We start from the raw sequence: 21,811 nt of genomic DNA, 5'->3' as shown, positions 1-21,811 counted from the left end.
GTCTGCCTTCTTTCTGGGACAAAGGATGAACTACATTTATCAACCAGCTCTAGAAACCCCTCTCACTTGTTCAAGGAAATCACAACTCCAGGACTCCATCTCTTTTCTCCCACATAATTGTTTCCCTCTCTATGGAATCCTCACTACCAACATCAAAATATGCTTCTTTCCCCATCTTAAAAAAACTTCCTCTCCGGACTCCACTTTTCCCTCTCATCACTATACCATTTCTCTCCCCTCACATCAAAACTACTTAAAATAGTCGATTATATTTACTGCTTTAAATTTACCTTCTATTCTTTCCTGAACCAGTTAAGGTGTTCACTATTTTTCCAAATCCGTTCTCACCATCCTGCACTGGTAAGTCATCTTTCAAAATCAGATGCATGAGGGGTACCCAAGGAACTCCCTGCACCGCAACATGTGTGGGAGCCCTCAGCTTCTCTATTAAACTGATTCCCCTACTTCTGTTTATTTCATGAACTGCACAGTCCCTTCTCAATGCTCTGAATTGTGACTTCACTTTGCTTCCCCATGCTAATCACTTTGTTCTCTTAGTGGCTCTAAACTCAATTCCATTGAAAAAATGAACCTAGGGGTAAATTTGTATTTTTAGGTCAGACTGCATCATATATTATCCACCAGGTTATAGGCTAAGTGATTTGTTTCTGGGATACACTGTAAGTCCAAACACTGGCCACACCAACAAAAAAGCCTTTTATTGCTTCTCTGACTTGGCAGTTGAGGGCAAGGCAACCTTATCAAGAAAGGAACAGTGGGTATTGAAGACAATGGGATATAGCCAGTGTAGTGAGAGTAAATTTTCAGTTATCCCCTCCCTATCCAATGGCATGGGTCACATACTATCTTGTAATATGGTGGTCCATGCGTATTTCATGTAGTACAACCTGAATTTAAGAACCTGTACTCCAGGACTATGCCTTAGCTATTATCTCTGTCTTTCTGCCATTGACTGTGTGTCCTCAGCTTCATAAGACCACATTAGGGCAGTATAAAGGAAACATTGACACTTAAGAGGGCCTTGAACCTGAAGCATATTTTCCCAATTCTTATCATGCTTCATTCTGTCTTTGTGACCAACCATATTTGCTACTACTCCTGCTACCTCCTCCTAGGTTCCCAGCTCTCTACTACACAATAAACTGGGTGGAAGGTACAGTAATCTCATATTTATTGCTGGTCCCCGGAACCTTGTTCCACAGCCTAGGCTTCGTAGGTGATTGGCAAATGTTGATGAATAATGGCAACTGAGCATTGGTCCCAGTTCAGTCCCTTTGGCTCCATTATTATGGCTTTCTGGAAGGCCCTTTGTGATCCAGTATTTTTGTAGCTTCATCTATTGATCATAAGCTTTCCTCCCTATCATTCCATACCCTATCCCAAAATCTATGCCGGGAAGCCTTGCAAGGTAGAGTGCGTGGAAAGGCGTGCAATATATTTTTAGCAGATTATATTCCTAAAACTGCAACCTACCACCTTATAGGCCCAATGCTATTAATATGTCTATCTGCTTTTCTTCAGCCCAACATTCCCATGCACAATAGAAAAGAAGCCCTTTAACAATCATGTAAATGTTACTACTAATAAAAATAAGCACTACGTTGAAGCCAAATTACATGTCTTTTACTGGGAAATTTTAATATGGTTCCATGTCCAAGTGCTTATTGTTCAGAGAGGGATTTTTGGTGTATATGGTCGCTGAATTATTTTTTTCTTCTTTACCCATTAATACTCATATTTTGGTCATTTCACAGATCATTCGTGTCTCTACTAGAGAAGAAGAAATATAAATAGAAAGGAAATAAATTTCAATTTATAAACTGAGTTGTTTGTGCATAACTCTAATAGTTTAAAAAATAGGAAGAAGAAAAAGCTGTATAAGGGGTAAGAATCTGAAATCAGTAATTAAAAATGAAGTATGAACTTTTGGGACTTCATCAAAATCAAAAGCTTCTACACAGCAAAGGAAACAGTCAAGAAAACAAAGAGGCAACTCACCGAATGGGAGAAGATATTTGCAAATGACAGTACAGACAAAAGGTTGATATCCAGGATCTATAAAGAACTCTTCAAACTCAACACACACAAAACAGACAAGCATATCAAAAAATGGGCAGAAGATATGAATAGACACTTCTCCAATGAAGACATACAAATGGCTATCAGACACATGAAAAAATGTTCATCATCACTAGCCCTCAGGGAGATTCAAATTAAAACCACATTGAGATACCACCTTACATCAGTTAGAATGGCCAGAATTAGTAAGACAGGAAACAACATTTGTTGGAGGGGGTGTGGAGAAAGGGAGATCCCTCTTACACTGTTGGTGGGAATGCAAGTTGGTGCACTCTTTGGAGAACAGTGTGGAGATTCCTCAAGAAATTAAAAATAGAGCTTCCCTATGACCCTGCCATTGCACTACTGGGTATTTACTCCAAAGATACAGATGTAGTGAAAAGAAGGGCCATCTGTACCCCAATGTTTATAGCAGCAATGGCCACAGTCACCAAACTGGAAAGAACCAAGATGCCCTTCAATGGATAAATGGATAAGGAAGATGTGGTCCACATACACTATGGAGTATTATGCCTCCATCAGAAAGGAGGAATACCCAACTTTTGTATCAACATGGACGGGACTGGAAGAGATTATGCTGAGTGAAATAAGTCAAGCAGAGTCAATTATCATATGGTTTCAGTTATTTGTGGAGCATAACAAATAGCATGGAGGACATGGGGAGTTAGAGAGGAGAAGGGAGTTGGGGGAAATTGGAAGGGGAGGTGAACCATGAGAGACTATGGACTCTAAAAAACAATCTGAGGGGTTTGAAGTGGTGGGGGGTGGGATGTTGGGGGAACCAGGTGGTGGGTATTAGAGAGGGCACGGATTGCATGGAGCACTGGGTGTGGTGCAAAAATAATGAATACTGTTATGCTGAAAATAAAAAAATTTTAAAAAAACCATTACTTTCGTGGAGGGAAGAGTTGAGGGACAGTGAAGAATTAACTCTTTCTTCTACATATATTTTTGTTGAATTTTTCACAATAAAGATATATTCACAGGTTAAAAGAACAAACCATAAGTGACTCTTAATCTCACAAAACAAACTGAGGGTTGCTGGGGGGAGGGGAGTTGGGAGAAGGGGGTCGGATTATGGACATTGGGGAGGGTGTGTGCTTTGGTGAGTGCTGTGAAGTGTGTAAACCTGGTGATTCACAGACCTGTACCCCTGGGGATAAAAATATATGTTTATAAAAAATAAAAAATTTAAAAAAAAAAGAAAGAAATGAAGTATGAAACCTATCCTATGGCATTCTTTTTGGTATTCTTTACATGATAGGTCACTTTTTCTGGGAAAGGGGCACATATTCTCAGCATGGAGCATATCACTTGTGTAAAAGAGTCTGGATTGAGAGTGTTGATGTGATGGAAATAGGCCAGATGAGTAAATTACACACATGTTTGAGTTGAAGCTGCTCCTGGCAAGATGTAAATTATGACACATTTATAAAAGAGTCCACAATTGCTGGAGGAATTTCTGTGTTAATCATCAGGAGACAGATTAAATAAAATAAAATTTTTTTTAAAAAATCAGTGCCAGCTTATATAATATTCTCCTTCCCTTCCGAAATCAATTATTGGCTCTTCTCTGTCAATGACTGAGAATTGATAGCAACTTAATTAGCTATTTTTCCACTGAAGAAAATCACATTTTTTTTTATTCAAATACACCCATACAAGTTATCCAGGAGATATGTGGCTACAATGTAGATTCCAAAGAATCACAGAGCCAACTCCTGAGTTCAAATAAAGTGACATTTTAAAATATAATTCTAGCTCCTATTTGAGAAGATTAAATTCTATTTTAATATAAAATGCCCTTTTTTTCTACAGTTGCTATATTAGACCAAAACTTCATGTCAAAGAAAGTCAGTAAGTATTTTCTCCAGAAAAGGTGTCTTTTAATAATTTTAAGGTGGTTAATATTTTCTGTCAACTTGATTACCTAGTGCTGTAAAATAGTCCTATGGATTTTGAAACCAGTTTTTGAGTCCCCACTCTTCACCAATAAAGTGGCAGTGATGTCAATGAAAATATTTCTATAATTCTTTCTAATCATGATATAAAACTGGAGGCCCTAAAAAAAGGATTGATACATTTGACTTCATAAAACCATAGAATTTGTATATGAAAATAATATTTTATGTAAACAAAGGTAAAAGATACCACAAAGTGGAAGAAAATATTTTCAGCATCTGTGGTAGAGGGTAATTATCATTTTAGAGAGAGAGCTATTACAAACAGATTAAAAAAAAAAAAAAACTGCTAAGCATATGAAACTGTTCCCAACCTCACCAATAAGTCCAACTTAAACAAGAAAAAATTAATTTTACTTACAAGACAGGCCAAGATGAAGAATAATAATTACATTCAGTATTGGTGAGAGTAAGGGGAAATCAGCACAATTGTACCCTTTTGTCGAAGTATAAATCACTACATTTCAGCAAGTTCTTTAACAATGTTTCTCAAAATTAAAGTACATCATCACTTTAACACAGCAATTCACTTCTATGAAGCTATCCTATGGTAATACAGAAACATGAAACATATGAACATGGTCACCTTAAGGCATTTGTCATTGCAAAAAAAATTAAAACCATGTAAAAATGTGTCAGTAGGAACTGATTAAGTAAATCACCATAGAATCTTACAACAGGCATGTATCCATTTTGCAATTTCAAGAAAACCTTCAGGTATGGAAGGACAGGATAGTGAAGAAAGAACAAAATTGCTTAACATGTTAACTTTTAAAAATTAACTTTAGAATAAAGTACAAAATATGTGACGTCAACCCCACTCCCACAGGCTGGGCTGTCAATAGCTTACTATGTATCCTTTCAGAAACAGACTCGTGTATATTTTGAAGCCATGGCCAACTCTGCTCTTACTAAACAAAGTTATAGTTAAATATTAGTTTTTTAAATCTCATAAGATACAAAAGGAAACAGTGCCAAAATAATTACATGTCTCAGGTCTACAGTATCCCAAAGGACTGAAATCCCAGCAGAGGCATCAGGCATCACTATAGCTATGCTTGCTAAAGAGAAGAGTTTAATTTTTGCACTTCCTCTGTGGTGTCTTAACCCACTGAGCCACCCAGGCGCCCCCCTCTGTGGTGTCTTAAATGTCTTCACTAACACAGGCAGTGCAGCTTCTCTAAGCCCTCATATTTGTCTTCCAAACTTCCTGGTTTCACCTTATCTGTTACAGGTGATTTGCTTCCTTATTTTAGAGCAATGATGTTTTAACATTGCCATCATCTCTCTTTGCAGTGGCTCCTTTTTATTCTTGGCAGCCCGACCTTTTCTCCCTCCTCCTCTCCCCTGTAAAACAAATGTTTATTTAAATGATTTTTTTTAAGAATTTATTTGTTTATTTGATAGAAAAAGAAAGACAGAGAGAGAATAATCAGGGAAAGCAGCAGGCAGAAGGAGAAGCAGGCTTCCCACTGAGCAAGGAGCCCTACATGGGGCTCTTGATCCCAGAACGCTGGGATCACGAGCTGAGCTGAAGGCAGATGCTTAACCAACTGAGCTACCCAGGTGCCCCATATTTAAATGATTTTAATTCAACAAATATTCCACAATGATTAGAATAATTGCTATAAAGAGTGTTTAGAACCCTGGCTGACCCACATGTCTCATTTAAACCAGTCAACAATTGGAATTAGTTCAATTTATTATTTTTTTTAGAGCTGATCTATCTTCTTTCACTGCCTTACAGACTTTCCCGAGTTCCCTCTTCCTCCTCCTCTTGTTTGCTGCTTCCTCCTCCCTTCTCTTTCCCTTCCTACCATTCCTGTCCCTCCTCACATCACCACCAGCCTTAGTTCCTCTTTCCATAAGGTTTCAGCCACAATATTTGTTAAAACAGAACTTGAGGGTTGATCCGGGAACTAAAGCATGATGTATACTATGGTTTCTTCTATGGGCTTTAGCAAGAAAAGGTCATGAGTACACTTGGTCCTCATCCTCCTCCTGGCTATAGTCTACACTGGGACAGGAAAGGAACCTGGTCACTGGAGGGGAAAACGAATCTTTTACTGCAGAACATAGGCCTGTGTAGGTTGCCTTCTGCACACAGGGACCTCTTCGCTTTGATCATTATCTTCTATTAAATTTTTTGAGACATCCTGTTGCTCTCAGTTCTACCAACCCTATCTCATTATCTATGACTCCTATCCCCATGCTTGTTTTACCTCTTCAGTCATCTGCATCTGTCTAATTGTTATCCTAACCTCACTTCTGCTTTCATTCATTTATTTAGCAATGTAATGGCAACTTGCACAGTGAAGATACTCCTCAACTGATCAAGAGATACTTTAAAGTTCTGTTTTAACATTCTTACTAATTAGTCAATTTTTAATGCTTTCTAATAATATGAAAAGGTGATATAGAAGGGAATAATGTCACAAACGAACTTCAGCCCATGAAAGCTAACAAAGGTTTAACTGTTGGTTCTTAATATTTGGCAGTCAAAAGAGTCAGGTCTGCTTTAAGATGTTGTACTTGTGAGTTTGCAAAAGGAACATAGGAGTTGTGGGAAGAGAGGTTACTATAGCCACTTAAAATACTAAATTTACTAAGAGAAACACCACAATGTTAGCTGGCTTCTTTGCCTTGTGGTTTATTCTCATCCACTCTCTCCTTTCCAGAAAGATCTTTATAATAATCTAATCTCTTCTTCAAATTCTCAACCCCTTCATGTGACATCCACCTACCTTGTGGTGACATCCATCTACCCTCTACCTAGAACCCTTTTCCCACTCCTTTGCTTGTCTACTTCCCACTCTTCCCACTCCTCAGCTCTGGAGTCCTGACTCTGTGAAAGAGCCTGATTCCTAAGACAAGCACAGGCACACATTTCTCTATTCCTCTTGTCCCCCACTCTTTACAAACACCTCCATTATAGTTCTTATGCATATTATTATACATGTATACATGCTCTTGTCAAACTTTTGCTTAGTATATCCAGCTTGTCACTAGAGTGTACTTTTCAGCATTCAGAAACCACACCTTTTTCTGTCTATGACCTCCATATCTAAAATTGTACCTGGCATTTAGAAGGTACCTGTATCAGTGAGAGTTCTTGTTCATAGGCTACTATGGCTAAATTGATCAGAAAAGAGATTCATTGATAAAAAATATTTGGTGGATTACAGATAGGCTCAGAAGATAAGTAGCAACCAGTTGCTTCAGGGCAGCAGAGCCAAATCTAAAGCCATAACACAAGAAAGTCTAGAGACCTTGGTACCACTGGTGCCTCCGTCCCTATCAGACATGTGTGTGGTGCTACCAGCACTGGACTCTTTTAATACTTTCAAATTATTTCTAGTACTTGGTTTCACTGCCTCCGCATTCAAAATTCTTTTTTTTTTTAAAGATTTTATTTATTTATTTGACAGAGAGAAATCACAAATAGACTGAGAGGCAGGCAGAGAGAGAGAGAGGGAAGCAGGCCCCCTGCTGAGCAGAGAGCCCGATGCGGGACTCGATCCCAGGACCCTGAGATCATGACCTGAGCCGAAGGCAGCAGCTTAACCCACTGAGCCACCCAGGCGCCCTGCATTCAAAATTCTAAGTAGAAGCATCCAGAGCCTACTTCATGAACCTATACTTTGACTTATAAGTAGTGGTAATAGGGAGAGTATAGAGAAGTAGACTTCACATCTTAACAATCTGTGCAATGGAGAATCCCCCACAAAAGGAAGGAAAATTTTATACTCAGCAGTCACCAAAAAATTACAAATGCCCATGAGAGTTACCAAGTATTATCATGCTGTCACCTTGAACTACAACAATGAACAGAAATCATTTAAAGTACATTTAATGATTTTGAACCCAGCTTTAAAGATAATGAAATGATATTTTTATTACCTTTGTTTATTACACAACTCTTCTATAGCTCAAATTTTTATTTGGAAATTGTAGATAACAAGTATATTAACTTTTTTCACTGTTGTAACAAATTACTACAAACTTACCAGCATAAAAGAACACAAACTTCTTATCTGAGTTCTGTAGGTCGAAAGTCTAGGTGGGCTTGGCTGGCTTCTGTCTTCCGTATCCCATAAAGCGGAAATCAAAGGGTCAGCAGGGCGGCAACTCTTTCCAGAGTCTCCCAGGGAGAATCCATTTCCTTGTTTATACAGTATATCAGCAGAATTCGGTTTCTTGTGGTTATAGGTCTGGGGTCCCATTTCTAAGCCATCGGCTGAGGGCACTCCCAACCTCAAGAGGTCTTGTGTATTCCTTGCCTTGTGCCTCCACCCCCTTTCTCCATCTTCAAAGCCTATTCCTGCAAAGCAATTTGCCTTGTTTTTTCTTTTTTGTTTTCTTCTTTTAATTAGCCATAACAGTAATAACAGATAACATGTTACTCTTTATCAAGCACTGAGATCAGAGTTTTACTAATGAATCCCCAGTAATCTTCCTTTACCGCCTCTCAGGGGTGTGAGGGAACCTGCTCCTGTCAGTTTTATGGGCAGGACAGCTTCATAATTTGCAGGGCTTCATGCATAATGAAAAATGTGGACATAGCAGGGACAGGAAAGTCAATCTTCCCTTCCCACAGGCCTATACCCTAACCCATGGCAGATGAACATTCCCAGAAGAAACATGCAGTAACTTGATGAGGAGTGGGTGAAAGGCCCCAACAGAGTTGCCACTAAAAATATGGTGGCAAACTAGCCCAGAGCTAGGCAGACCAAATCTTTGCCCTGTTGTGAGATGCTACATGGTGCTCACCTCCAGACACCATGTGGTCAACTGGTCTCTTCAAAGTATATCCATATTAGAGGTCGGTGTTGATATATGTTGCTACAGGTTGAACATTTGGTGGTGATATTAGAAAGAATAGTCTTAAAAAGGGGGAATTCCCCCACAGAGCCTCCATCCCTATCACAATGGTGGCTTGGTTCTCATGCCTATTGTTCTAGCACTGAAGTAGTTGTTCACACTTTGTTAACATTAATAAGCCAAGTTATTTGAGCTACTTTTGTTTTGAGTGACTATTCTGTGATAATTACTCTGACAGAGATTAATAATGAATTAATAATTAAAGAATGCAAATGTTTTAAACTTTGTGTGCATTCCTGTATATCCATCCATATGCTTCTACCACATACTTCTTGGTCTCTAGCCACCCAATGTTACTCCCTACAAGCCACTGTGCAATGGCCTTTATACTCCTTTATTTTTTTTTTTAAAGATTTTATTTATTTGTCAGAGAGAGCGAGCGAGAGCGAGCACAGGCAGACAGAGTGGAAGGCAGAGCCAGCAGGCTCCCTGTGGAGCAAGGAGCCCGATATGGGACTCGATCCCAGGACGCTGGGATCATGACCTGAGCCGAAGGCAGCTGCCCAACCAACTGAGCCACCCAGGCGTCCCTATACTCCTTTATTGAAAATATATGACTAGATACCACGCAAAGCTCTGTCTCTTGGTAGGAAGGAGTGGTGGTTTCTCTCACCATTGTCTTAAAAAGCCACTCAGTATGGTTGTAGTGAATTTGCAGTCCATTGTGAGCATCAACATACCAAGCTGACATTCATACACCAAGCTTGGGCTTTGTTTTTCTCAGTCATCTTACTATAACTAAATTATAAGTGAAATTATGAACTAAGTGGTTGCTGATGCACTAATAGCAGATTAAATGGGAGCCAGCTTACTTTTGCCCTTTGTTTATCCCTGATTCTAGATGTACTACTTTTATTTTACAATGTATTATTGGATTATTGTTGTGCATCTCAATTGTGCATCTCAAAGATTCTGACAGACCCCAGCTTTTTTTTTTTTTTTTAAATATTTTATTTATTTATTTGACAGAGAGAGATCACGAGTAGGCAGAGAGGCAGGCAGAGAGAGAGAGAGGAGGAAGCAGGCTCCTGCTGAGCAGAGAGCCCGATGCGGGACTTGATCCCAGGACCCCGAGATCATGACCTGAGCCGAAGGCAGCGGCTTAACCCACTGAGCCACCCAGGCGCCCCAGACCCCAGCTTTTGATGGGCAGTTATAATACATGGTCATGCATTCCTTTTCTACCATTGTCCAATAGTGTCAAAAATTGTTTTCAAAAGGCATATAATTCTCTGGATGATTTTGATGTTCTTCAATTGTACTATGCTATACTGAGGTGTGAATTTAAAATTTTCTTGGAATTTGTTGGATTTGTTGAATGATATTGGTATCTTTCATTATTTCTGGAAAGTTCTAAACTATAATACCTTATGCCTCAGTCTTTCTCTTTATTCAAACAAAAACCTTAACCCTATATATATATATTTTATATATATATTTCTATATATATACACATATATATGTGTGTGTATATATATACATATATAGTTAATATCTGTTATATATAAAAATATATTATATATCAAAAATATTATATATCAAAGATAAGTCAAAGTATAAGGAAAATACGTATATGTATTCTACATTTTCTGTTCATTTTCCCTATGCTTTGACCTATCTTTGATATTTACTATCTCTCTATCTCTTTGGGTTACTAAGGTTATCTCTTCAGTTGTTCTTTTTTCTAATATACTATTTCTTTTATTAGATGAGTATAATCTGTTATTCAACTAATCAATTGAGTTTTTCATTTTTAACAATCATAGTTTATGATTCTAGTTCTGTTTTATGCTTTTTTGAATTTGTTCATATTTTATTTTACTTATTAAAATATATTCATACACTTTTATATTCTATGTCCTGTAATTCCAAAATATGAAGTTTGAAAACCTGCTTCTGTTTCCTTTTTCACATAGTGTAGTTTATGTGTTTGTATTTAATGATCTTTTTTAATTATATGCTGCTCTTATGCCTTAGAACTTTATCTGTAGAAACATGTTATTGCCTTGCATGAAGGAAGGTTATTCTAGAAAAAAATTGTCTTTGTTCCCTTCAGGGACCTGGGGATTTTGGGCTCTCCAGGTAGCATATATTTGGGTCACAAAATTGAATTGTGTTTGCAAATATCAAAGGATAATGTTTAGTTTTTTCTACTAAATACCAAGTTTTGAGACTGGCAGTTTTCCTGATAGTTTCCTGAAGAGTAAAAGGAGGCAGATTTATTTCTAGTCAATACACACTATGAGTGTAACGTTCTTTGTGATCCCAGCTTTCTGTGAGGGATTTCTTATTAGACTCACTTTATATGCCTTCCAGAATGTTTTTTTTTTCCCTTCCTTAAATTTCACAATCTCACCAAACCAGTGTTCAAATTCTCATGGTGTAGTTAATGCCCTCAAGAAACAAACAAAATCTGTTTCCAGTGCTATCCATGCTCTTCTCTTGGTACCTAGGTACACCACAAATTCTGGCCTGCATATTCCGTATTTCTTGCCATTAATGAAAGCAATTAAGGAGTATTTTTCTGTATTTTACACAGCATTTTGTTCTCAGAACGTTTAGAGGCCTAGTCTGCCATTGCTCCAGAAATCTCTTCTGGCCTTTTCTCACTCAACCTGTTAGTATCCTGTTGTTAGAACTGCTCATAATCTAAGTCTGGTATGAGATATTTGACTTTGAGTAACAACAAAAACAAAAATGACCAAAGAAATGCTACAAATAGTTGCTTTTTTCTCATAAAACAAGAAGCCTGGAAGCAGGCATTCCAAGTCAGCACCTGCTCAGCAGCAATATTGAGGACAAAGATGATATAGCTAATCCTTGAGGAATTAGTCCATTTTACAAGCAAAATAAAAGGAAAAATCAAAAGGAGAAAAGCTTGGGCCAACAAAGTTTTTTATTTAATTAAGAAATTTTTATTAAGAAATAATAATTTCATTGGCAGAACTGAAATACATGTTTACCTCAAACCAATCAAAAACCATGGCAAAGGGGCACCTGGGTGGCTCAGTGGGTTAAAGCCTCTGCTGTCGGCTCAGGTCATGATCTCAGGGCCCTAGGATTGAGCCCCGCACCTGGCTCTCGGCTCAGCAGGGAGTCTGCTTCCTCCTCTCTCTCTGCCTGCCTCTCTGCCTACTTGTGATCTCTGTCTGTCAAATAAATAAATAAAATCTTAAAAAAAAAAAAAAAAAAAAAAACTATGGCAAAAGTGCATGAGAATACCATCTCTAACGTAGACCAATCACATTACCTGAAGCTAGGATAAGAGGCTGCTCCACTGGAACTCAGAAGTTCTCCATTGCTACCTGAATAAGTAGGGATTCTGTGAGCAGAAAATAAGGTGTTGGAAAATGATTACTGGGGAGGCATTAGATTATGTCTGTCAAAACACCTAATGCTCTCTTCAGCATCTAGAGTTTCCTGCCTAGAATGCCTTCTCTTCTCCTTTCATCTGTTTATGTAAGTCCTCATGTCCTCAAGTCCAAGCGTGGGCCTACCTTTTGTTAAGCCTTTGCCATCTCTTTCCATGTATCAATTGTTAATAACTATTACAGAGTGCATCTTTCTTCTGAGTGTGATCACTTGCTACATTAAGTTATTCTTCCCATCTCCCAAACCAGAATGTCAGCTTTTTGAGAGTATGACTCCTATCTCATGTCCCCTAGCCTAGCACTTGAATATACTCTATATTCAGTAAGTCAAAGCTCATTGTTTACTAACAAACTAATTGATTATTTAATTGCTTATGTTCTCCGTAACTCCTTCTGCTTAGTGACACATCTTTGATATTTACCCTAAACCCTAATCCATTGACCTTCTTTTATATCTTAATTTTATTGACCTCTCTGTTTTTTAAATTCTAATTAACTATTCTCACGTAGAAAACCTGTTCTGTCTCACTCCTGACTATCCTGGTGATTTATTATAGACTACGATCTCTGCTATTCTACATTCTAGTTATTCTCCTAGGTTTCAGTCTTTTTCCTGCCTCTTTCTCTGGTTTCTTGTCACCTTATTTCTCTCTTCCTTTCACTCTAATCTCCTGAGGTTCATATTTAAACCTTCTTTACTCCTCAACCCTTTTCTTTGGGCAGATCCATTGGATTTAGATGATTCCCCAAACTAATGAAAGCAGTCCTGATGATTTCTGTACCTGTATTTATTGCATTGTTGTCATTTCAGGCTCAAAGTTTTTAACACTAAATTTATCATCTTTGTTCAAATATACTTTGTATTCCAATATCCCTACTTCTTCCAATGGTGCCACCACTTTTCTAGTCCTACAGCATGAAATACTTAAGGCAGTTCTAACTGTTCCTGTCATGTTGATTCCATCTTTGAAATGTCTCTAATACCTATTGATTCACTTTTTTCCTTCTTCAAAATTCAGAAATCTATACCTCAATTAACTAAATAACATCAAGCAATTCTCTCACAAATACCTCTTTTCTCCAATCTCCTAAATGGATTAATCTTTCTTAAAAATTTACCTTAAATGAAGTCCTAATTCTGAGCCACAAAACTTCACTGATTCTCAACTACCCAATTTAGTGAATTTTCTCTTGCTTCTCCCACAGAGGATTTCTGAAAATCACCTTTAAGGAACAAAAGAATCTTTTTTCTAATGTTCAGAAGTCAATAAAACATCTCTTCTGCTTTCAGTAGATTTGCTTCCCAGATGAATGTACAAAAGAACAGATCACATGTACTATGGGTTCTTTCAGCAACCATTCTTCTCATGTCTTTCTTGTAGTTTGTTTGGGGTTTTGCTCTTGCTGTCACTGTGACAGTCTCTTGAGCTGCCCTCACTTTTTTAAAGTTATGCAGGTTGTGAAATTTGAGAATGAAAAGAAATTGCTTGAAATCACTTAGCTGACTAGGGACTTGTACATATTTACATAACTCTAGTTTTGCTTTTGTTTTTTATTTAAGATTGTATTTATTTATTTGACAGAGCGAGCAAGAGAGAGAGAGAGAGAGAGATAAGCAGAGAGGCAGGCAGAGAGAAAGAGGGAAACAGGCTCCCCACTGAGCAGAGAGCCCAATGCGGGGTTCAATCCCAGGACCCTGAGATCATGACCTGAGCTGAAGGCAGAGGCTTAACCCACTGAGCCACCCAGGCGCCCCTCTAGTTTTTGTTTTTAAATAGAACAATTCCAACTGGATACTGGCCTTTGGAGGGACTTTGTGCAGGTGGCAGGCCAGTTAACATGGTGGAGACTTCCTTTTAATTACGTTCAGGTTGAGTGGCTCCCACAAAGTAGGTAATTTGGACTGATTTCTTTTTTCCATTGTAAATTAATTTCATACTAATATTTTGTCTTTCTTTAGAAGATTGTTGATTAGCAAAAGCAGTTTTGATTTTCAAGAATCTGATGCATTTGATCTTAATGTATTTTCTTTCCCCATAGAGCAGAGATATTTTGAAAATGTTTTACTTTAATGGTTTCTTATCTAGACTAATTCCTTGTAAAAGATCAAACTGTCTGCATGTTAAAACAAATGTGCATTTGAATGCACAATTGATTAACCAATTTTCAAATAATTAACTTTTAGATTTTGCATGTGCATTTGTTGCTCATTTGACCATATAATAATTAATTAGCCTTAATTATAATGGATTGCACCTTCAAATCATGCTTGCATATTCTAATAGAATGACAGCATTTGTTACCACTTTGTTTTTTATATTTTAGTCAAACAGACAAGCACTCACAAGCAAAGGAAGAGAATTTTAAAAGTGGGGGACATTTTACATCTGCAGAAGTTGACATTTTGATTAATGAAGTGTTACAGTTGTTTTTAATGTATTTATTTGGTGGTGCATTCAGCAAAATTAATCCTGATAGATGAAATGTGTTTAAAGCACTGCTTACAAAATGAATGGTGTCTCCAAGCTAATAGAGTTATAAATGAACAGAAAAAAATGAAGAAGACTTTAAAAATGAGTCAAGTGAAAATAAATGCCAGATTAAAAAAACAATTTATTCTGTGTGTCTAGGAGAACCAAAGGGAACTCAAGTGCAAAGAATTTGACTTATGGACTAAGTGAGGAACTGAAATATTTATTTATTTGTTTGTTTGTTTGTTTGTTTTTCCAGCTGAAATATTTAAATACCAGTCTAATGTTATTCAGTCATGACTGAAAGAAGATGCACAGGTTGAGCTTCTTATCTTCACCTGTGATATGCAGAGCTGAAAGGCAAAAACCAAGATTACATCCTGAGGAACATAATAAGAGTCAAGCAGAGAAGTACAATCATACCATTCATCAGTGATTTCGAGAGCCATGATGTAGCTTGAGCATCAGGGAAAACAAGAATCAGAATTAGATGGCTCAGGCATCCAAAAAAACATTGGGGGATGAGTATTACAAACTAAAGCCAGCTTCCTCCCAGGAATGTTTCCCCATCTCACTTTTTTGATTTTGAAAGTAGAGTACGTCTATTTGAAATGATAAAAATAGGATGCTCAGGTAGCTCAGTTGGTTAGCCTCTGCCTTCAGTTCAGGTCATGATCTCAAAGCCCTTAGATTAAGCCCCACATCAGGCCCTCCAACAGGCCTCCATTCTGCCTCTGCGCTCAGCAGAGAACCTGCTTCCCCTCTCCCTCTGCCCCTCCTCCCTGATTGCACTATCTCTCTCTCTCAAATAAATAAATAAAATCTTTTTTTAAAAAATAAAATAAAATATAAGAACAATAAAATAAGAAACTTATCTATGAAAATTCGCCATAAGAGAGAGTTCCTATTTTATGAATAATAATTTCAGTCCATATAGGCAATTCTCCAAAGATTTTCAGAATACATAAATAGCCAAGTTTTTCACTCTTGGGAAAGGTCAAATAGGTGTGCATACTCTGTACAGAATAGAGTAGGCCTTCAGAGAGAGCCACACACATGCGAACTCTAACTTTATCACTCATTAACTATTGGGTCCCAAGCAAGTTTAAAAATTTCTCTGTGTCTTGGCTTTATCCTGTCAACAAAGATGAATAATATCTATTTTTTTATCTTTAATGTCACAAGAATTGAATGTGTATGAGGACAGTCATTTTGCTGGTATTGTTCACCGATCTAGCCCATGTGCTTAAAAAGTACTGAGCACTTAGTAGGTGCTCAATAAATACTTAATGGATGAATGGTTATAAAGGTATTTTTCATAGTTCCTGGAACTTAAGCATTCATTAAGTAAATGTTAAACAAAACATAATTTGGTAGCACTTCTACACCTAGATATAATGGAGTGCTAGAGCAGACTCCCCCTTCAGCTGAAAGAAACTAAGAATTCCACGTCTTTGTCTAACCAACATTTTCAAAATGAATTTGTCCACATAAGTCTTTTTTCACATCATGACATTCCTTCATTTATTCAAATGTTTATAGAATTTCTATATATGCCAAACACTATTTTCCATGTCTAGAAAGTCGTGAACCAGTCCCTCTCCTTCAGGAGTTTATACTTTTTTGTGAGGAAGGCAGAAAGTAAAGACTAAAGTGACATGTGACTTCAGGTAGTAATAAGCACCATGAAGAAAAATTAAACAGGATATAAAGATAAACAATGATTGTTGAGGCTGGAATATATGTGGTACAGGAATCAGAATATATTTTGGGAAATTCTGGCCTTAGATTTATACCCATATGCAAGCCAAGGTGAAAAAGACCTATAAAAGGAGAAGGCTTAAGAAAATCCTAACACTTTATCTTCACTCACATTGATGAGTGCTCTCTTGAAGATACTTAGTCCTTGAGTTTGAAGGCAAGTGCTATTGATGGAGATCACAACACCAGACACAAAGGAAGGCTATGTCATGGGAGGCATCCAAGGGTCTCTGAATTAGAGGCCCTCATATTGTACTTTGTAGATAGTACTTACTTAATGCATTCTGTAGGCAAATTTCCCTTCTTGAAAAATTGGAAAAATGTAATATTTACACATTTTGTTGAACTTAAAAATCTCAGATGTTCAGGGCCACCTGCATGACTCAGCCAGTTGAGCGTCCAACTCTTGGTTGCAGCTCAGGTCATGATCTCGCGGTTTTAGGGTCAAGCCCTGCATTGGGCTCCATGCTCAGTGGAGAGTCTGCTTGAGATTCTCCCTCTCTCTCTCTCTCCTGTTTTTCCCCTTCCCACATCAAACATATAAATAAATCTTTTTAAAACCCTTTGACCAATTCTATGTGGCTGCGATAATGAAATCATTCCCTAAAAGCCAGAGCATAGCCCACTCCATAGGGGAAACTATGGACTTGTGGAGATAATGGATGGCCCCACTTTCCTTACAATTGGATTGGATGATGTACTTGGGGATGACGTTATCTCTTGACAAGTTTTCTCCCACTTGCCAGTGATTCCTTATAATTAGGACATTGTTAAGGCTGGACCTCAAACAAAATGGGCTTCTTAATTGTATCTTCCCTTGTAGTCATATTTATCCTAGAAGTCACCTCTTGATGTACAATTGCAAACAAAGGCTTTAGATAAGCATACAATAGTCGTGTAGGTAGGAGCCTCAAAGCTCACTGTGGGATAGTCCCTGACTATAGTGACTTCACATCAGGTCCAGAGTCTTAGAGACCAAAAGCTACCAACAGATTATGGGAAGCCAACTTAGTAAACACCAGATGATGCTTATATATATGCCTGAAATATACGTAAAAGCTGTCAAACTTTAAACCCAGCTACCTTAGGCCTGTACCTGACCATCGTATCTCTATAGCATAGAACATAACTGTTCAGAGGTTATTGATCTTGTTTATTCTAGCTGACCAGATTTAAGATACCCCTATTAAAATTGCAGATGATGGCTGGTTTACCAATGGCAGTAACTTCATGAAAGAGGGGAAAGAAAAGCTGGGCATGCTATAGACAGTCTAACAGACTGTCAGCAAATACATCTGCCCCAGAAGCTGAGTTAATAGAACCCACATGTGCTTTGCAGTTGGCAAAAGCCTTAAAAATTGATGTTTATACTGACTCCAAATATGCCTTCCTAGTCCTATATGCCCATGGAGCAATTTAAAGAAAAGGGGATTATTATCAAATCCCCAATCAAATATGGGCCTGAAACTATTACACAAATTCAAAGGATAACCCTTCAAAACCAAATAGTCCTTGATATCCTGACTCTACTTCAAAGAGGACCAGTATTAGATGACTGGCTCCTGCCTAGGATCAAACTGTTTTGCAGCTCTAACCATATGTTGGTGGCTTCCCCCAGGCTGGATAGGCCACTGTACTCTGGGTTTTGCCTGGATCCATGGACATATTATTAAAACAATTACCAACACAGACAAGTTTAAAATGGTGGACATGTTCTATATCTCATCGGTATGACCACCTAGCATCCATCTTTATTCCCTCCTTGAGACTGGAAGATGTTGTTTGCACATGGAAACTCTTAAGTAAATGGTCAAAGCCCTAAATAACACTTAAAATGTCATTTCTCTATTAAATGCTAAAGTAATACATATGTGTGAAGATGTTTTACAAAACTTATGCTATCATAAAAACAATGCTGTGTATACATTCCAGATTACCACAAAAATATTTCTGTGTTTCTAACAGACATGAATACTCAAATTGGCACTTGAAACGATCTTTTTCCATTAATGATTGGTTTAGTTCCTGGCTTAGAGGAAGATTATGGTCAACTATTAGGGGTCACTTTATTGGACTGCTCATTCTTAGAGCCATACTGATTTTAATGTATTGCCTTTTTCAATCTTTTGCTTGGTGCTTAAACTCCTTACAATAACTTCCTTACAATCCTTACAATAACTTCACATCAGCAGATGATCCTTACTTACCTGTAGAGATAATTCCTTAATGTCAGCATTGGATTCAGCTGCCTCCCTCTTTGTAACTCTCCTATATGTTCCACCAACTGACCGATACTGACCCCCAGGTAGGGACATCTCTATGCCCTTATTCAGCAGGAATATGTTACAGAAGATGAGATCTTCTACCTTCAACAACCTTAAAGATTCAAGGGTCAAAATTGTTCAGGAGGAAAATGATGAAGGAACAGAAGGCTAGCTGAAGACAAAGCATCAGCTGATACCCTCTGACCTCCCCCCACCCCCACTCTTGGGTGGGATATTGGCGACATTCTTCCAGGAATCTCCCAACTATCTTAATGTTAATACCTTGCTAACGGGGAAAACAACCTTAACTTGAAAATGGCAAGGCCTCTGATATTTGTAGGCATCCTGTAGGTCAGTCCTCTTTAGCATATGAAAGTTCTTTTGAAACTTCTTTTTTCCTTATTTACTTCCCCCAACTCCCAAGTATATAATCCTCACTCCTCAAGACACTGGCAGCAGCAGTGTCATGAGCAGCAGCTCATTCTGCCCATGGATTCTTTCCCCGTGCTTTAATAAAACCACCATTTTGTGCACGCACACACACACACATACAAAGTCTCAGCTGTTCAATTGATCCTACAACATTTCTCATTAGTAGATAACTGACTGGCATAATTTTTCTTTCTTCTAGACAGAGAAATTGAATTGCCAGTTTCCATCTTGCTCCTCACCTCAGATGGCTAAGTGGGACAATCCATGGTTTTTTTTATTTACCAGTTCACAACATCTGTTAGATATCATATTGTATGTGCAGCCCTGTGTTAGGAGCTAGGTATGCAAAAATGAATTTGATGTAGAGGAACTTACTAGCACACTGGTGCTAGTGAGATGGTTAGACAAATGGTTAGGTACTTCCCCTTGTGTTTCCCAGCCTCTGTCTTAAGAAACAAGTAAAAGCTTCACAAAGAAGGGATGTAACTCATTTGTTTCTCACTTTTCAAAGCCACAGAGAACACAATAAATAGGGCTAGATGCCTAAAATGTATTTTATCTTGACTCATGAAGTTTTTTAAGAATAATGATCAGTACAACCATCTTTTGTTAATCAATTAGAATAAGATATCACAAACACAGAACTTCTCCCCATTATTTTCATTAGGGAGAGTCTATTTGGTAGCAAAACTTCTAAACACTCACTAGTCTTAAAGTGGATACTCAGAACTGGTTAGGGCAGAGAACACAGTGGTTCTAATCCTCCACCTGAAGTCATATGACTCATTTGAAGCAGAAGTGGGAAGAAGCAGATAGGCCAGAAATCTGAAATTATGAGCAGCAAAGAAAGTCATAATGATTGTACTGATGAGTCATCTGCCATCTGCTTCTCATTCAGAAAAGTCAAGGTACAGATAACTAAGAGTAAAGCAATACCAAGAAAAAGCAAAATGGACTGTTTTTCTGGAATGATACAAAGAAAGATGAAGTACATGAGAAGCTGTCACAGGGAGACCAATGTATTCAGAACCCTTCTGAGCAGGCTGGGCAGAAACAGGCTTTGTGAAACCCCAAACCTGCAGTAACTGATAGAGAAAAGGAAAGGAGTCTTACACTCTACCTAACCAGAGAACTGGAAGCCAAGAAACTCAGTAGGTGAGCCTCTTCCAGCTCCACTGGTTGGCTCAACTTGCAATACCAGAGGCAGGAAAAGGCCCTCATGAGGACCCCATTCCAATGAGGGAAGAGAGTCTAACAACACACAGATCTCTTTAAGCCTTCATCAATTCAGACCTCTCTGAAGATCCACTGTGGCTACCTTTCCCAGAACAAAGAACTATTCTATGGAAAAGTTCTATGTTCAGTGGAACTTCTCATTCCATTGCTATTGGTTTATACTGCTGTTTTAGAACTGATCACACTGTATTATGTGCCTTTGTATCTGTCTCACTAACAGATGGTAAACTCTTCAAGAATAGAAGTAATCACTTATTTATTGCTATCTCTCTCCAGTGCCCAGTAAAGTTCTTGGACCAGAATAGGTACTGAAAATATCTTAGTAAACTGAAGTTAACTGGTCTTCCCCCTTATATTTCACTCGTGACCTATCATCCTAGATGAGTGTATTATGGAACTTTGGTTACAATTCCTATACAGAATCTTATGAAGTGCCATTGAGATTTTAGCTGCCCCACTCAAAAACTTAGATAAAGGAGGGCAATGGATTATTATTCATTGATTCTATAAATTTTTGTGGAGCATCTATTGTGTGCTATATATAATACTTGGGCTTGGGATACATTAGTAAACTAAGATCCTTGACCTTTTGGAGCTTACATTCAAGTGGGAGGAAGAAAGAGAAAATAAATATAAAAGACATGCTAGTATGTTAGATGATAAGAGAAAAGAGAAAAAGTAAAGTAAGAAATATTAGTAGTTCCAAGATATAGGGTTGGGGGTTAGACAGTTTAAAATACTCAATAGACCAGTCAAAGTGTGCCTCACTGAGAAGGTAAGATCTGACCAGACTTGAAGGAGGTGGTGGAGTTAGCCAAGATGATATTTGAGAAAAAATGTATCATACTTTCTTTTTCCAGCTGCAGAGAGAGCTTTGAGCCAGTGCTGCCTTGAGACTCAGAAGACGTGGTAAGTTTGCCAAATGGCCAAAACACTTGCTTTTGGCCCACACAGTATATTCAGTGAGTAAGGTTTTAGTCATTTTGTTACTGTTGTGTGACATGGGAGACTGAGAACAGGAACAGAGAAAGGAGAAGCACAGGACTCAAGAATGAGGTGGGGTTGGGAAAGAGAGGGAGCTCTACTCTGAGAACAGGGAAGGTTCTGGAAATCTTGTGGGCGGTATGAAGTTAAAAAGTTTGCTATTTCCATAATGTTCTTCTCTATAATGAGTTTAAGTTATCTAATTCTGGCATTTTAAACTCAGACCTTCTTTGCTGCCTCTAAAGACTTCTTTTAACTGGCTTTTCTCATTCATTGTATATTTCTGTGGCAACCAAAGGACAGCAATCGAAACTATAACTTCTGGCCTAGAAAAAGGAATTCTAGTTTTG

The 21,811-nt window shown here is 38.0% G+C and overlaps 1 long non-coding RNA gene across 3 annotated transcripts in view; it reads left to right on the top strand.

The window, feature by feature from the left end:
- Window positions 1-3,311, top strand: part of LOC131829697 (uncharacterized) — a 90,339-nt gene extending 87,028 nt beyond the window's left edge. For all 3 annotated transcript variants that reach the window (XR_009352958.1, XR_009352959.1, XR_009352960.1), the window contains one exon: window positions 1,776-3,311. This is a non-coding gene — a long non-coding RNA (uncharacterized LOC131829697). The remainder of the gene's footprint in view (window positions 1-1,775) is intronic.
- The last annotated feature ends 18,500 nt before the right edge of the window (window positions 3,312-21,811 follow it).

Source organism: Mustela lutreola, chromosome 1 (assembly GCF_030435805.1).
Source record: "Mustela lutreola isolate mMusLut2 chromosome 1, mMusLut2.pri, whole genome shotgun sequence".
NCBI classification, from domain to species: Eukaryota; Metazoa; Chordata; class Mammalia; order Carnivora; family Mustelidae; genus Mustela; species Mustela lutreola.
The sequence above is the reverse complement of the archived record's forward strand: the minus strand, read 5'-3'. Positions and strand labels throughout refer to the sequence as shown.